This window comes from Choloepus didactylus, chromosome 1, assembly GCF_015220235.1.
Source record: "Choloepus didactylus isolate mChoDid1 chromosome 1, mChoDid1.pri, whole genome shotgun sequence".
NCBI lineage: Eukaryota > Metazoa > Chordata > Mammalia > Pilosa > Megalonychidae > Choloepus > Choloepus didactylus.
In genome coordinates, this window is record NC_051307.1 from 36,448,237 (window position 1) to 36,454,236 (window position 6,000).

Consider the following 6,000-nt stretch of genomic DNA (forward strand, 5'->3'; position numbering starts at 1 on the left):
ATTATACAGCAAGTGCAATTTTCATGCTAAAACTTGTAGCTAGCTTAATGCCTCAGCAAAAATTTACTGAATTAACAGAAAAGAATAAAAACTCATGTCTTCTGACTCTTAGTCCAGTGTCTTAGCTCTAGCATATGCAAATTTAAGAGTATAACAGATTTTGCAACAATGTTTCATTTACTATCGTGATTAGAAATGAATTTGAAAAGACACACTGTAGTACTTATTTAGCACTCACTTATGCAGATCTTTGCCAGAAGAGCAAAAAAAAGATGAAGATGATATGCATTCTCATATTAAGAAATTATACTCAGTCCCTAAATTAATTTTTCCCTCTTCAAAGTGTAAGTAATGTAATGCTAACTTTTCTGCACTGCATGTTAGAAATAACTTACAAACACACATACACACACACACACACTAACACACATGGCGTTTCCTTGGCATTCCAAACGTATAATAACATTGCCAACTAAATGGGAACCTCTTTTAGTTTTAGGTCTACTTAAGACGATCTAATGGTCCCTCCCTACTGGTTCTTCTGAATTTCAGTACCATGGACAAAGATGAAAAAACTAATTCTATCCCAAAGGAGCACATAACCTGGTGGGACGTCTGCTACAGAAACAATGTGATAACATACAAAGTGATATAGAAACCTGGAGTAGAGCGTACCCAACTCTGCCTGAATAAGAGAGTCTTTGCTCTGATTCTGTTCACAATCTGGTGTGAGAATCAGATAAACAGAAAACATACAGCAAGATATCAATAAGCAAATTTATTTACAAATAACTACTGGAATCCAGAGGAAGGAACAATGAACTTAGTCTGGGGAAAAAAAGCAAGATTTCCAGAGAAGGTGACATTCATTATAGGCCTTGTGGAGAAGAAATGATAACAGAATTAATTGATAGCACAGCCCTCAAAATCCTCTGTTTAGGATCTCATAAGCCACAATCAAGTTTACTTAAGATTGGGATCTCATTCTTCCGAGTTCAGATGGCTATTGGCAAAATATATTTCCTTGCAACCAAAGAAGTCATAGAGATTTGCTTCTTCAAGACCAGCAAGAAAAAGAGTGACTCTGAATTGTTCATTCTCTGACTTCTAGACATACTCAGGATAATCTCCCTTTTGAATAACCTAAAATCAACTGATTAGGGACCTTAATTCCATCTGCAAAATCCCTTCTCCCTTTTAATATACCCTAATCTCCAGAGTATTATTCCAAAACCTTTGCCATTGATGAAAAGCAAGCTACAGGACCCACTCACACTGAAGGAGAGGAGATTATACAAGGGTGCAGGTCCATTCAATGTTATCTCAGAATTCTGCCTACCATGGCTTGGCAGTACCTTCAGAGTCATAAATATGTGGAGAAGGAAAGATGGGTGAGTGACAAGCCAAAAAGAGAAGTCATTCAACCCGTCAACCTAGCTCTTGCACTTGAGTGGAGGCCTTCTTTCACATGCAAGAGTCAAATGTAGACTAGTTGCCCAAGGCAAAGTCAGAGAACTATTCAATTCTACTAACCACACTCTGTGTCACATATTCTCTAGTTCAGGGATACTCAGGAGAATATAAGAAGTCTCTTGTCTTCAGTAGGCTTATAACCTAATGGAAGAAATAGACAAGGACATAACTTCTATCCAAATTTTATTGGCAAGCATTCAGAAGGGCAATGATTCAGCACTTCATCTCCTTTAGAGCTAGTGTGTTTATTCTCTTTTCCCAAGCTCCCAAATTTCCCCATATCCATATATATGTTCCTTTCCATGGATAGATTCTTCTCATTATTTACAGAAAAGATTGAGACCATTCAATCGAGACAAGCTCAACTGAACTAATATTGGCAAGCTTCCGTTTGTATGAGATGAGGAGTGGAGTGACCTTCAATCCCCTGATGCAGTTCCATTTATCAGTTTACTAATATGTCCAGAAAACATCTGGTTACTGTCAGAAGAACATGGGAGGGCCTTGGGCCTCTTAGCAAGAGCTAACGATACAAGAGCTATCTTTCACTTCGTGAATAATGCATCTTTTGCTGTGACTTTTAAAGCAATACATTCAGAGCAACCTGGGAAAGGCCCAGTTATCTGCCTCCATTCTGTCCCTATTTAAGGAAGTAGGGTGGCCACTGCCCTCAACCTTTGCTGAGGGTACCATCTGCTACTTATTCTCAAGCAGGTGAAATATGCAGTTGTGGGGAGGCTGGGCCTTTGAAGCTTTATTCTGGATATCCTGGAAGGCAATATACAGAATGTATGATGAATATAGGGCCTGGAAATTTTTGAAGAGCACCAAAAATATTGATCAGGAGTCTGCAGTGACCTCAAGGCTAGAAGGGGCCTGAATGCATTACTGCATCTAAAAGAAGGAAATAGAGGGATGCTAGATCTTCATCAATGCCCTGCACAACCTGAATAAGCACATCCTGGGGGACACACCGATGGAAGAGAAGGCTGGGGACCAAGGGACTGCCTCATATCTGTCACCCCGGAGAGGGGTAACCTCTCTGTAATGTAATGTGATTCTTCTGATTCTGCTAACCACACCTTCCCAAGGCCTACAGTCTTAGCTTTGGACTTCACTTTTCCCCATATGGGTAGTGTGTAATTAATTCATTATAATGGCCTTCAGAAAACAAAAGTTGTTGTCACTTACTGACTTTGGACCCTTTATAAATTGGAAGTGGAAATTTTTAATGGTCTCATAGTCCTGCTAAATTGAGATTTATTTACAAAAAATACTTCCTCACTCTAATGTAAGGAAATAGGAGAATGGCAGTTACATTTCCATACTACCCTTGTCAAGGGGCTGTTGGATTCCTTCTCTAAGCTGAGACTGTAGAGAAAACTGGAAAGCATGTGCTTCTCTAGTTGGGGAATAAAAATTATATTCTTCTGTGAACAATGTATAATATAAATTAGTAAGTGCCAAATGGGAGGGTATAGCTTATACAAATTCAAATGTGCCAGCCAGACCCCCAAGATTCTTATTCAGTAGAACTAGGTCCTGGGCATTTATGTAGTTTGGGTTTTTTGTTGTTTTTTTGTTGTTTTTTTTTACTTGCTTGTTTTTGTTTTTTTGTTTGTTTGTTTTGTTTTGTTTTTTAGCTGTTGGTTTGTGTTTTTTGTTTTGTTTTGTTTTGTTTTGTTTGTTTCTAAAGTAGTTAATACATGCATATGACACCAAATTTTACAATTTCAAAAAGATATATGGATGAAAAGATTTCTTCTATTCCATGCCCCTGTTTGCCTCCCCCCAGAGCAATTATTCTTATAAGTTTCTTCTCTGTCCTCTTAGATGCATTCCATGCATATACAGGCATATAGAAACCTGAGGAAAAAAGGTAATACTCCATACACTCCATTCTGTACCTTACTTTTTTCATTTAATTATTTTTATTGGAGATCATTTCATGTCCTTAAAAACAAATACTCTCAAATAATTTCATCCGATTGAAGACAGAGGTAAAAATATTCTTCCAATATAGGCTCTTTCAATATTCTACAATATTCTATAGGGGCAGTTCTGTGCTAGAACCAAATTGTTCTAAAAAATATTCCTACCTGAGCCACATTCTCTTTATCCTTACCCATCAAACCAAATTTACTTTCCAATCCAGGCTTACAGATTTTATTTTTGTTATTTAAAATACAGAAATATTATGGGGAATGCTTGATACCTCACTACCTTTGGTCAAATAAACCAAACCTAAAAATCTAGGAAATAACCATTCGTCATAAACTTCAGTCTTCTTATTACTTCCTGTTTTGATATTTGTCAGACAGATCATTCACAGAATTGTAAAAGAGTTTGTTTGCAAATATCTATGCTATGAAGACTCTAAACTGAATGCTCCTTAAGGGCAAGATAATAATTTGGTATCATAGATACAGAAGGGAAAAAAATACAAAGGGTTATATTAATGGCCAAGAATTGAATATGCATATATTATTTTCCCTTGATTTTATTTTGTTTTAAGAGTATAGAGCTAAACAAAAGTTTTAGAAGTGTCACTTTAATCTTCCAATTAACTTATGTTGTAAATTTATTTTATTTGTTTGTTTTTCCTTGTTCTACTTGGCCCAAATTTAATCTGGAAATAGACTGAAAATGATTAACACACACACACACACACACACACACACACACACACACACACACACACATACACATACACATGCACCCCTTATATATGAGAATTCTCAACTTATCATTATAAACTTATCATTATAAACTAGTTTCCGTCTTACTTTACTTAGAATTTACCCAGCACAAGTACTTCAATCTTTAAATATTAATTACTGTGTTTAGTTATTAAATAGAAAATCTCTCTGATAGTAGACATGTACTAAAACAAATTGGAATTGGTTTCTGAGTCTCAGTATTGGTGCTTTCTTTGGGGACAACTGAGAAAAATAAACCTAATAAAGACTAAAACTTACACTCAGTATGTCTTCAAAACCAGAAATAAGGTATATACACAGTATATTGACACCTAAAAATCTAGGGAACTTTACATATTCTTATCCCCCAGCTCATCTGAATAAAAACAGAACAGTACAATTCTTCACTGTTGGAGTAATTGACTGTGGAATGCAAGTATAATGTACATAGATTAGAAGTACTTTATCCTGTTTTCAGAGATGAAAAGATTTTTCAGATTTTTGGTTTTCATTTTTTTATATTTTGGTCTTTCCTCAACATAGGTTACCATTTGAAAAAAAAAGGATATTCTGGCCATAGTTTGTGATACAAACAGTATTTAATTGGATTCCCAATGTTTGGCCTTTTATATTTTGGATAAAACAGCATACTAATAGTTGCTAATTTTTTCACATCTTAAATTATTTTTACTATTCTTATGGTGATGTGATAAACAGATTTTTTTTCTCTTTTATTTCTATCTAAAATATATATCCAGCCAGAGCCCCAAATTTAATCATAAATGTGAGTCAGAGAATGAATATGAATAAATAACAGGTCTAGAAATAGATTTTTCTTTTTTCAGTATAATTCAAAAAGAACTTTAACAATCTCAATGTTTTAATTCAAGTCTATACTAATTCCAATGTATAAGTGTTCTAGTCTGCATTTATTTATCACTCTATCACCCAAACTATTCTCATTTTAAAAAGATAAGGAGAATTTTTCACAATATTCTTGTGCTGTGAGGCATTTCATTGTATTGACATACATTCAGATGCAAATGTATGTCCTATTTTTTTTTTGCATGGAAATTAATTTATAAACCTTTCCTATTGCTATCAATTCAGATATGTTAACCATATTTTTAAGTTTAAATTGATTTTTTTAACATTGGGGAAATGTTGCCCTTCTTTTGATACTACATTAGAAATTATCTCTAGTAATGCTTCTCAAAAACTACCACTAGCTATGTACTATGTGTTATATATGCCTATATTGTAAGCATCCTAAAAGTTGGGAGGACGAATATTTTCTAAAATAAGCAGGAACTGTAAGTGGGGTTGTGGGGAATTATTTTTATTTAAGAACAATTCCGTTAGTCAACAAAGCAGAGAGTTTTAGGAATGGAAATAGAAAATTATTGAGATTCATAACCAGTTTTGTTGAGGCTTTAGAGAGCTATCTCAGACTCTGTGAAGTAGTTGAAAATTATACCTTTATTTGTAATATGCAATTGACATAGTTCTCATAAATCATTAATGATGCATACTTACCCAAGATACTTTAAAAAGAAAATGAAAAAATAGTCCCATGACTTATTAAATCTTTTCAAGCAGAATTTGCTTTATACAGTTGTATACTTACCCTCTTTTTCTCACCAATACCCCTAGTAATTTAAGATTGAAAATGGCCATTCAAATGAGTATCTATTCAAAGAGTCAAAGTTTATCTTCTATGCTTACACACTGGCTGAGAGTCACAAGTAAATAAGGAAGATAAGTCGTGGCTATCAAAAAAGTTTACTGTCTACTAGAGATAAAACAGATGTAAACAAAAGCTATATAA